Raw genomic sequence first — 12,950 nt, forward strand, 5'->3', positions numbered from 1 at the left:
TGGGGCATCTTTCTCCTCATAGTTCTCTCTTCAGCTTAAATTGGAATTGGCCATGGTTGGCTCTCTTTGAGTCTCCACAGCCAGGAGTCAAACTGTTTAAAGCTGCTTCTGACCTTCAGTGACTGTCTCCTAGTCAAGTAGTTACATGGTTGATGTGTTGCAGGGAAGAGAAAGAAATCCCCTCCTCCAAATGCAGTTACCTTTCAAGGATTGAGTTCTTTCATTACTGGATTCAACTGGTAAGCTGCCTGAAACACAACTATCTTTTTATGGTGCCATTTTTATAATAAGTTTTTATTCCTTAGGACAAGAATTGCATTTCTACTTGTTTAGAGTACTAATAAAGTGCAATGTTGTTCACTGCTCTCACTTTGCATATCCAAGTATTTAAAATGTCCAGATTTATATAGTAGTTCCAAAGTGATTTTAAAACCACCACTACATTCATTCTTAGTTACACATCTGAGTCCTTCAATTTTTGAAAAGCATGGAATACTCTTCTGGCGCATTTGGTCAGCCTCTTCAGTGATGGGTTCAGAAAAAGCACCTCCAGGTGGGTCTGCTCTACCACCTGCTGATCCACCAGGCATGCACTCTGGTCCAGCTTAGTAATGATGGGTTAAAAGAGCTTTGATAATTTTTTCCACTAATGCTCATTTTCTTTCTTCTTGGCGGACTGGTTCTTATCCAGCGAGTTTGTCATTTAATTACATCTGTCAAGTATCTTGTTTGTCTTTATCACAATTTTTGCTTCAGACTTTCTCATCTTCCATTTGCTTTCATATTGAAAGCAAAATTGGAGAGTTCTTTGAAGACACCTTGTCCCTCTGCTTTAGCCTTGTATTTCTCCACTTCCAAGACCACACACACACAATGTCTTCTTATTTTACTCAGGTTGTCCTTGTCATTAGTAATAGCCAGCTTAATCTCCTTGCTTCTGTTTTTATCCATATCTGTTGCTTGTCCTTCATTTCAAAGAATACCAATGACATCACAGGGTTCTGTCTTGACTTGCACAAGAACTGGAATTAAGTAAGACAGACTTGCACAATGTTATCAACCCCATTTTCTCTCTCAGAGTCATTGAAATCCAGTGGCAGGACAAAAGTCAAGATAATTGGCAATGGCTGAGATTCAATGGATGACCTTGGTGTCTTCAGTGACTGAACAGGCTTTAAGTGCTCCACAGCACCTGCTTCAACCACCTTCATGGCCATTGGAACAAATTGTTCTCATCTGTCCATTCTGCTGGAGGAAGTCTTCACATGCTTGTATACATAGAAGATACATTGAGGATGTCATTTGCATCAATGTTAAAGGTCACTTCAATCTGAGAAACGTACACAGGATTGGAGGGATTCCTATGAGCTCAGACTCATCAGGTAGGTTGGTATTCTTTGTTATTGCTCTCTCACTTTCATAAACCTAGGTAAATATACCAGGTTAGATGGAGTAGGTGGAATGATCTGTGTCTGCTGGGTGAGTATGGTTCTATTAAATTTGATAATTGTCACGACTCTACCATCAGCTTTAATACCAAGGGAAAGAAGGGTGAACATCATTAGATTTATCCCCAAAGTGGAAGCTTAGACAGTTGTACCACAAGCAACAGCTTCATCGATCCCAATACTTTGTTAATCTTCTTGCCATTGAAAAAGTCCCACAAAATTTTCTGGATAATGGAAATGCAAGCAGAATCCCCTGCCAAGAGAATGCTATGGATCTGTGATTTATCTAATTTGACATCCCTTAGTATCTTTTCCATGGGTGTGGTAAAGATAGGTCAGCTTTCAGCTGTTCAAAATGGGCATGAGTGATAGAGGCATAGAAATTGATGTCTTCAAAGAGGAGTCAAACTCAGTACTGGTTTGGGTTCCTGGAAGAGAGAGTGTGCTTCACATATTCACAGGTGGTGGGACAGGAACAGGGACAGGTGAGAAGGCAGGAACAGTTTTTATTCTTGCTGATAATAATAGCCAGTGTTTATATAGAGCTGTAAAATTAGCTGAAGAAGGAAATGGCAAACCACTCCAGCATCTTTGCCAAGAAAATCCCAAATGGTATCACAAAGAGCTAGACACAACCAAAATAACTGAACAACAATTATCCTCATTTTACAGATGAGGAAACTGAGGCAAATAGGGTTAAGTGACTTGTCCAATGTTACAAAACTTGTACATGTCTGTGACAGGATTCAAACTGAAGTCTTCATGCTTGGACCTCTCCTGTATATTTTTCTGTATATTGTATGGATACTAGTGGAATACATGGGTTATTCATTCATTATCATAGGACCACCTCACTATCTTTTCCTATTATATATCTCACAGATAATATTCTTAACAACATTTTTCCTACACAATTTTTAAAAACTGGTAATGCATCATAGCCTGCCTACTCAAGTCTACTGTGTACATCTCTATTGCTCTTTAGGACACTTTTTTCAACAATACTCTCATACACATATACATATATGTGTATATATGAACATAATACACACAGGTGTCTATATATACATACATATAAACAAAAATATGTGTATATGTACACACATACATACATACACACACACATATACTCTTTGGGGTAGGAGGTGTTCTTTATGATCTCTAAGCTTTCTTCCCCTCTAAATTCTATGAACATGTTATTTGATACTCTGAACGTGTACTTGAGTAGTTCTTATTCTTATTTTACAGATGAGAAAAGAGATGCTCCAAGAGAGGAGTGAATTGAATTATTCCTAGTCATACAGTGAGCAGATAGCATATTCAAGGCTAGAAACTAGTTTTCCTAAGATTTATAAGATAAGATAATTCATTTTTATTAATTAGGAAATGGAAACTCAAAGAAGTTAGTGGACTTTCTCAAGGTAATACTGTTGTTGAGCAACAGAATGCAGTTTAGAACCTGTCTCCCCACCCCAAGTTTTGTGCCATTTTCATCTGACCAAAGCTGTTGTCAGGTCTCCTCTAAAAATGTATATTATAAAAATGACCCTAAAGTTTTTGATTTCATAACAGCAATAGTATTGGCAATAACCAAAAGCAGTAATTAAAAAAATATTGGCTCACGTTTCTGGGAGCACTCCCAGTATTCAGTACCTTAAATGAATGATGCTTATGTGGACCCAGGGATTTTCTTTTATTCATAACGAAAGGTTTTTATACACCCATTTTACACATTAACTCATAGAATCAACCCCCTACTCCTACCCCCACCCCCAAACAAAACAACTCTCAGTTGGAAGACGCCTCAGAGATTATTTAGGCCACCTATTATCTGAAGTAGAAATCCCTTTTTCAGCATTTTTGACAAGTGATCAGCTACTGTTTGCTTGAGCATCCATCAGTGATGAGTAACTTCCACTCAAGGCAGCTCATTTCAGTTTTGGACAGCTCTAATAGTCGGGTAGTTCTTTCTCCCATGGAACTGAAATCTGCCTCCATTTAACTTCCAGTCATTGCTTCCAGTTTATCCTCTGGGGCCAAGCAGAATGAATTTAATTCCTCTTCTGGATAATAGTGTTTCAAATACTTGAAAACATATGAAGATAAGACGGAGGGTGAGATGTGGAGCATAACCATTGTCATCAAATACTTGAAGGATAGCTAACCTAGAGGGATAGACATATGTCAACCTTGACTGGATCAGCCCAGGCTCCCAGGATAATAATGATAACTCATTTCCATAGAATTCAAAAATTTATGAAGTATTTTCTTTATAACAAATACTTGAGAGAGTAGGCAGGGTAAATATTTTGATCTCCATTTCATAGATAGAGAAACTGAGATTGACAGAGTCTAGATCACTTACATAGTATAAAACAGTTGGTTGGTTGTTGTCCTTCATCTTCGAAGAGGACCAAAATGACATCACCATTGTAAAGTGAAATTTCAGTGTGTCCAACTGTGGCTGATCAGACCAATATGAGCTTGGAATGCTCTACCACAGGGTGATATCTTTTGATTCATGTATAAATTGGATTTAAGTGAGGCAGAGTTACATGAAGTCATCAGCCTCACTCTCTCCTCCAGAGTCATCATAGTCCATTGACAAGATAGAGTCAAGATGGCTGATGATGGCTCAGGATGCAGTGGATGACCTTGGTATCTTTGGTGTCTAACCAAGCTCAAAGAGCCCCACATCGCCTGCTTCATCCATCTTCATGGCCGTTGGAACAAATTGTTCTCAAATGTGCATTCCACCAGATGAAGTCTTGACATGCTTGGGGTAGACACTCCCCTAACTTACCGATGGGATTGAGAACCCTTGGTTACCCTCAACCTGGTTTGACCCATCTGCTGAAATGGTTTACTAGGGCGTGGTCTCCGGACATGCTGCAGCTGCTTGGAAGTGTAAAATAGTTGGTAAGGAGAAGAGCTAAGAACCAGGGGTAATACATGAACTTGGGGTCCTTATGGTTGAATCCAGTGAGTTTTTCAAATGTTATTTTATTCTTAACTTAAGAAATAAAACAAGCATTTCTATAACATTGCAAATAAAAAAAATGATAGCACATGAAACCACAGATCTATTATGTACAACTTGATATTCCTTTTAAATATATAATAAAGTTATCTTGTAACCTTTTTTCTTTTTTCCCTCCCTCAGCCCTCTACCATTAGACACAAATGTGTATATAGTATAATATATACATATATGCACATATATGTGTGTATGTATTTGTGTGTGTGTGTAAAATTATTCCATACATATCTCTGTTTAGCAATATCTACTTTGCCTTTAGGCTCACATTTTCAAGAATGACCTTTAATCCCTAGAAAACTGGAGAGTTGCTATCTAGTCTTTTGAAATACAGGGCTTACCTGAGATGTTACTATTTGTTCTAGGCAGATAAATGTATAACTAGTCACCCTGATGCCTTTTTTGAGCTGTTTCCCCTGTTTAGAATGGCTTCCTTCAGTCACTCCTATTTATATACATTGTACTCATCAAAAGACTCAAGTCCCATCTCTTGGAAGAGATGTCCACAAAGATGACATCCAATGGTACTACTGTGGTACACATTAAGTGCTCCCTTTCTAACCTCCTCTAGTACTTAGAGTCTGTTTCACACATTTTTATACTTATTTACTTAACTGCTTCCTGAATAGGGTTTTTGAGTGGGTTCAAAGAGGCAGTGTGTAATGCAATGGAGAGGAAGCTTAATAGGCTCATACATTTAGTAGAACTGACCTCAGCAATCACTTAGCCCAAGTCCTTCATTTTACAGGTAGAGAAACTGAGGATCAGAGAGTATAAGAAAGTTGCTCTAGGACAGTGAGAAAATGGTATATTTTTGCCTTGAACTCAGTCACCTGATTGTAGCTCCAACACTCTTTCCCCATGTGGAATTAGAAGATTTGGATTTGGATCCTGGCTCCTACCTAAGTGACAGTGAACTTAACTTCTCTCAGACTCTGTTTCCTCATCTGGGAAATGGGGAAAAAGCTTTTTGCATTTTCTACCTCTCAGAGTTGTGAGGAAAGTGCTTTGTACGTCCTAAAACAGCATAGAAATGTGACATCATTAATCTTGCTTCCTTAACAAGACTGAAAAATTCCTTGACGTCAAGGAATATGTTTTCTATTTATTTTCTTTCTTTCATGGTGCTGGGTGTATAGTCTGCCATTAATAGAGTCATAGATTTAGAGGCAAAAGTAACCTTAGAGGAAATTGCACCTAACTAAGCCTTCATTTTACAGATGAGGAAAGTGATAGAGAGGTTGAATGACTTGCCTAAAGCTCATTTCACTCTGAAGCTCATAGATTGGACCACAATAGGTCCCTGCCCAAGCTCCACTTAACAGCTATATTTTGGGCCCTCCTGGCTTAGAATGAATGTCAGTGGTAACTGTTTCTCTTTGGAACAGCAACGCTGAGGGTCTTCCCCACCTAGCTTGATTTTGTTTTTTTCTTTTTTGCTAATTAAAGGAGTCATCCCTTGACTCACTTCTTAAAGAGGCATATTCATGAAATGGGCATTATCTCATTTGGAGAGAAAACTTGAAAAGCTCCCATTGCATCCTGGGCCATCTCCAGTCTTCTTGATGAATATCTGGCCACTGGACCCAGATGGCTCTGGAGGAGAAAGTGAAGCTGTTGACCTTGGATACCCCTCTCTCATTCAACTTCAAGTCATATCATCATTTCCCTGACATCATGGTCCTCTTCACAAACAAAGGACAAGCACAACCTTTGAGTAGTCCAGGCTGCCTAAATGGAGACCCAGACAGTGGGGTAATTCAGCTTATCCCCTCTCTCCCTCTCCTTCTTGCTCTCCTCTCCAAAGGAAGGTAAATTTTGATGGCTTGGAAGCTACCCAGTTAACTTGGGGTTTACTGATTAGAAAAATGAGGTGAGATTTGAATTCAGGTCTTTCTTAACCCAAAGTTTTATCTACTACTCTAAATTTTCAATAGGGAGAAATAAAGATAGATCTCAGGGGGTCTATGAACTTGGATGACTCATCTCTGACAGAAATTTAGCACCTTCCTTTAATTATGGATATTGACAACAAATATTATCCCAAGAAAGAGTTCCTAGGTTTCATCTGACCACCAAAGGGTTCACCAACAAAAAAATACTAAAAAGCTCTATACTGTGCCATTCTTGCTAAAGTATTGCTTCATGGAGAGAGAGCAAAGGAAGGCTCCTGTGTGCCTCCCATTAGCTTCTAACATTCGTTAAGCACTTTGTGTCAGGCACCTTCGACATTTGATTGACTGTTATTTCTCCATTTAGTCATTTACTCATCAGTCATTTAATAAAGATGGAGCATCTTGCTAGCCACTTAGTAGGCACTCAATAACTGTTGAGTTACAGTGAAATACGACATTGAGCTTAACATATCTAGAAGCAGGGATATGACCTATATATATATATTATTAGATACAATGTCCCCAAAGTGTTAGTGTAGGTTAAAGTATTTTAATAACTTAAAACTGCACTAAGACTTTTGAGAAACCTATTGATAAATATAGAGCATTAAGAAGGTTCATACCTTTTTCAAGGCACAGGGTTTCATTAAAAGGAACATCTTCTATAACTCAAAGATCTCTGATGACATCCTATAAATTTTTTTCATGAATTAGTGGAGTCAAATGAGTAGAATTATAAGATGTTACAACTACAAGAAGTCTTAGAAACCATATAGTTCTATCTCATTATTCTTTGAATGAGGATATTCATACCTAAACCCATGGTAGTAAGTAGAAGAGCTAAGGTAATGATTACAAGCCAGGCCTCTTGGCTTTTAGCTTAAACCTCTTTCCTTGCACCATGAGAACTTTTCCAATCACTAGAGGGTTACCTGTACTGCCATCATGTGATTTGTAGCTTTGTCTCTTGGGGACCCCTTAACCATCCTTACTCTCTAACCTTTCAGGGGCTGCTTGAGCAGTCTCCAATGCCATGGTTTGGGGCTTTGACATTGCTACACTTCTTAAAATGATCAGAAACCAGATCCATAGACACACGCTGGGGTGCCTTTTGGGGGGATATTGAGAATCTGGCATTGAAAAGAGAAGCAAACAACACCCTATCTATTCAGATTCTTTCTCCTCCTGCCAGGACCAATGAGGATCTTGGATGCAGGGTCCTATTGAAGGGAACCCACAATAACACATTTTCTCCCCTGCCGCCTGGAGGGAAAACACAGAGTTAGCCGAGGCACAAGAAGAGGGTTGTTTCACTGGGAGCCAGCAGCCTGAAAATTCAGTCGAGCAGCTGAAGGAGATAAGTAGTCAAAACACCCTGGAGAACCAAGCACTATGGTGCGCTAGAGATAAAAGATAAGGAGAATGCCCAAGAAAACACACTGCTTTATTTCTCTGGATGCTGGCACCGAATGCTTCGACAATTGTTTGCAACCAGAGGCCGCAGTGGTGGGTTTTTTCTTTTTAAATAAAGAACTTATGTCAGGGAAAAATAGAGTTCCCGTTGTTACAACAGTGATGGCAAAATAAAAAGTCTTCAGTGTTAAAATGAGTGAAGGCCAGATTTAGAAACTGGCCTCTCTTTGTGCTGCTTCCCCTGTCTGGGCCACAGTATTCTCCCATTATAAAATGAAGGATTGTTTTAGACGCTATCTAAATTGGGAGATAGTGCTGTGCAGTGTCAAGAATGTTGAATTTGGAGTTAGAGAATCTGGGTTCAAATTTAAGCTCTGTAAGACTACCTGTGAGACCTTGGAGCAAGCCATTTTTCCTTTCCAGGTCCCTGTTTTTTCATCTGTAGAATGAAGAGGTTGGACCAGATGATCTCTGATTCCCCTCCCTCTTCTCAAAAGCTGAGTCTGAGGTATAACACTAATAGTCAAATGAATGGAACAAGGCATAGATAACTTAAATAGCCCAATCTCAGAAGAAGAAATTGAACAAGTCATAAATGAACTCCCAAAAAAGGAAAAGCCCAGGACCCAACAAATTCATAGATGACTTCTGTTGGATATTCAAAGAACAATTAATTCTAATATTATATAAATTGCAAAAATTTCAAAAAAAGGGGGTTCCTGACAAATTCCTATGATACAGATTTGTTCATGATGTATATCTCAGGGATTTTAATCCCTTGGAGATCCAAGCAGGCATATTTATCTTAATATATATAACCCAGCAAAAGAGAAGTAATGTGACTGTCATACTGGGTTAAAAACAATTTGTCCTGGTGCTAATGGGTTAGAATCTTGCCTCAGAAATCTTGTGTCAATTTCATCAACTATCAAATGGGGCATTTAATAATAGGACCTCCCCTGTAGGTTTTTTGTGAGGATCAAGTGGCTTAATCTTTGTAAAATACTTTTTAAACATTAATGTGCTATATTAATGTGATACCATCATTATCTCACCTACTATATAAAAAGCATTACAGGTCAAAAAAACTTTCTGATCTCTGTTTTTCCATCTGTTATACTACTTAATACCCTGGGAGAAAGGGAATACAATTATTACTAGCCTCATTTGTTTATTTGAAAGATGAAGAAACTGGAATTTGTTGAAGACTGAGAATTGTTCAAAGCCAGGCAGTTAATTAGTGGAAGAGTTAGCATTTTAAGCTTTGCTTTTGATTCATAGCCCAGGTCTCCTTGTCTTATGCCACACTGACAAGTAAGTTTTTCCATTGCAACATCTCTGAAATTTCTTGATTAGATTCTTTTCCTGACTAATTGCAATAACTTCCATCCTGGTCTCCTTCCTTCAGTGTCTCCACTTGCTAATAAAACTTTGTGATTATTCTATTTTGCCAATTGATGGCCTTAAAGTATGTTTCTGACCATATCTTACTCCCCTACTCAAGAAGCCCCAATAACTTCTTATTGTCTAGAGGACAAAATACCAACCTTTCTCTCTGGCCTCTTTACAGTCTCACTATAATCTTTCTTTCCAGGCTGGTTGCAGATTCCGCCCTTTTACATACTCTTTTTTTTTTTGCTGTTGTTCAGTTATGTCCAAGACTTTGTGACCCCATTTGGAATTTTCTTACAAAGTTATTGTAGTGGGTTACCTAATTCATTTTACAGAGGAGGAAACTGAGTCAATGTGACTGACTCAGGGTCACTTAGCTAGTAAGTATCTGAGGCTGAATTTGAACTCAGAAAGATGAGTCTTCCTGATTCTAGGTCCAGTGCTCTATCCATTGTGCCACCTAAGCTGCCCCAAGCAAAGTCTGTTTGCTTTTCTCCATATAGGAATTTCCATTTCTGTGCCTTTGCATACACTGTCTTCTTTGCCTAGAATATATTCCCTTTCCAACTTCTACTTTTGTAATCTCCAGCTCCCATCAAGGCTTTGATCAAATTTTATCTCCCACATGAGACCCTTCCTGATTTCTTCAGTTGTTATTTTTTTCCACCCCAACCATGGAAATTACTTTGTATTTACTTATATGTATTTCCTTTTGTTTCCCTTCAGCACAATAATAACAATAACTTATGTTAGGCAGTAGTCTATAAAAGCTCAGGACCTAATAACAGAAAAGAAATGACAACAACATTTGATGCTAACTCTAAAAGATATTGCTGTGTCTGGGGATTTCTTTATGAGATGTGAATTGGTTCCTTGAATGAGTCAGAAAAGAAACAACTTAATAGAATGAAGAATGATAGGCTACCTTTCTGGATGACCTTTCAAGTCAGTTCACTGAGTTCAGGATAAAGACTCCTTGTAGTAGTGCTAAAGGGTTGGTGTGGTGATCAGGGTTGTTCAACCACTATTTCCTCATCATCCCATAATTGACTCTTGGCTCAGATGGGGTTTTCTAGTATAAATGCTCCTTTTCCACTCTGGGAAGTAGTATCAAAGGATCAATAATATTCTCGATCTTATTGTCGGCTCTGAGGCCCCAGCCTGAGGCAGAACTTCTGGCAAAACACCTCAGCATTTTAACTATTTCTATCACTTCTCTGGAAATGCTTTTCCTTGAGTAGTTTCTCCTCAACTGTATTTCCAAGAAGTACAATCTGACTGGCAATTGTCCACAGGTATTGATGTTTTTAAAGACAAGAAACATTTAAAACAGGAAAGGTAAATATCCAAACCCCCTTTGCCCAGAGGGAAAACTTTCATGCTCCTATGAAGGCGTCTAGCGGGAGAAAGGAGATACAGGATTGCCATCTTTAGGGTAGTCCAAGTTTTCAGCAGCACAGCCTTTTCCTCATCATACTTCATGCACTGTTAGCCAGAGAAGCCTCATTTCAAAAGCTCCCTTTTTGGGAGCAGCTGCTTCTGCCTTCCCTCAGCCCATGTAGCTTTTTAAGGTTTCCCTTTCTCAGGTTCCATGTTTCTTCTACTCACCTCCCAAGCCTTCTTTGAGTCTCTGTCCTGGATGATTTAAAGGTTACCTGGAGATATGACTTATAATTCTTCAACCTATCTTCATCTTCATCCTAGGTTTCCCTTCTGAGTCATTCAAGGAGCTAATTTGCAAGTGATGACAAGAACTTTTATATATCCCTGTTTCTTTTATGGTCAGCTTACTACCTCATTGCCAGCCCTTTTTTTTTATTAGGTTCTAGGCTTCAAAGATCACTCTATTACATTACCATTTGTTGAATGTTTTACAAATATTATTTCATTCGGGTGTGAGGATGCTCTTTTTGTTTTGTATCTTCAGTAGTTAGCACAGTGCTTAATATATCATAAACACATTTAAATGCTCATTGAAAAAAAATGAATGAATGAATGATATTTTCTACCCGATATATTTAGACACGAAAATTGCAATATTACCTCGTGAAATACATAAGCACATTGGACAACCTCTCTATTCTCACTACTCTTCCAGATTCACCCCAGCATTTAGATGCCCTGTTCTCTGTCTTTGTCTTTTGGTTTATGCTTCTCTCAGGGAGTTTAAATAATATATGATGATAATGCTCATCCTTGACTCTAGTAAAATTGATATCACAATAAATCATATTAAAACTTTGAACAAAATCATGATTCATTATATATACTTATTATATATACATGGTTTTTCATGATAATCAGAAAATAATGAGAATGGCATGGTTGAATTCACATGAATTCTACCTAGTCCTCACACTCTGCAGATTATATCTGTTAAGAGTCACACAGGCCTGGTTTATAACTGTGGTTCTGAAATCTCTAGCTATGTGATCATGAGGAAGTAACTTAAATTTTTCAATCATCTGGTTCCTTCTCTAAAAAATGGGGAGCAACGTACTTGCACCATTAAAACCTTGAAACAGCCCCAAGCTCTTATCCTGCAGCTGGCAACATGGCTAAATATACTAAGAAGATCAGAATTGTTGGTAAATATATAGCATATAATGGTGCATCCCTCAAAAAATGGTGAAGAAAATTGAAATTAGTCAGCATGCCAAGTATACCTGCTTTTTCTTTGGCAAGATCAAAATGAAGAGATGAACTGTGGGTATCTGACATTGTGGATCCTTTATGAAAACAGTAACTGGTGGTGCATGGACCTATAATACCACCTCTGTAGTAACAGTCAAATCTGACATCAGAAGTCTGAAGGAGTTGAAAGACCAGGAAAATCTACTCTTTACCAAAAGTCTGAAGCCCATAGTCCAACAATAAATGGGTTAATTTATGGAATAATAAAAAAAATCTTGAAGCAGTTATCAATGATGTGAATAAAGACACAGATGATATGCTCATCACATTTCCAGATGGCTCTAAATCTGGAGGGATAGCTAACACTCTAAATGAGGGAGTCAGGAACAAAAAAAAAAAAGGGATTTTACTAGACTAGAATGTAGGGGTAAATCTAATAATTTGCAATTGAACAGAGATAAATTTAAAGTCCTAGCATAGGGGTAGCAAAACTTTAAGAAACACAAGATGAAGGAGGCATGACTGAACTTCAGTTTGTGTGAAAATTATCTGGGTCCACTTTGAATGAATACAAGCATATTATGAATGTGATATGGAAGCTTAGGTCTGGTATATTGAGAGAATAAATATCTAATTTTCCTGACTAATTGCAATAGTTTCCAGCCTGGTCACACAGTTAGTATGCGTTACAGGCAGGACTTGAACTCAGGTATTCCTTGCTTTGTACCAGCTCTATTAGTATACTAACCTATTATACTGCATCCCCTTTTATGATGCTATAAAAAGGGAGGCAAAATGTCCAGAAGCAATTGCTCTAGATGTATTCCTCTCATTTCTTTTACTTTCACTCATTTTTCAGGGCTGTACAGTTTAACTTCTGACATCAGCACACAACTGAAGCTGCTCTCTCCAAAATTACTAATGGTCTCAGGATTGTTAGATCTGTTGGCTTATCCTTTTAGATCTCTCTGAGGCATTTGAAACTGAGTACCACCTGACCATCTTTTCCCGCTTGGGAATGCTCCCTTTTCTGGGTTTTCATTACATTACTCACTCTTGGCCCTCCTTTGAGCTATCTGACCACTCCATAGTCGCTATTGCTGGCTCATCATCCATATCATGCCCCATTAC

The 12,950-nt window shown here is 38.3% G+C and overlaps 1 long non-coding RNA gene across 1 annotated transcript in view; it reads left to right on the forward strand.

Moving 5' to 3' along the window:
* Window positions 1-331: 331 nt before the first annotated feature.
* LOC140500499 (uncharacterized) overlaps window positions 332-12,950 on the forward strand; it is a 51,952-nt gene continuing 39,333 nt past the window's right edge. The window contains exon 1 of the long non-coding RNA XR_011965763.1: window positions 332-1,382. This is a non-coding gene — a long non-coding RNA (uncharacterized lncRNA). The remainder of the gene's footprint in view (window positions 1,383-12,950) is intronic.

This window comes from Notamacropus eugenii, chromosome 4 (genome assembly GCF_028372415.1).
Source record: "Notamacropus eugenii isolate mMacEug1 chromosome 4, mMacEug1.pri_v2, whole genome shotgun sequence".
Classification (NCBI taxonomy): Eukaryota; Metazoa; Chordata; class Mammalia; order Diprotodontia; family Macropodidae; genus Notamacropus; species Notamacropus eugenii.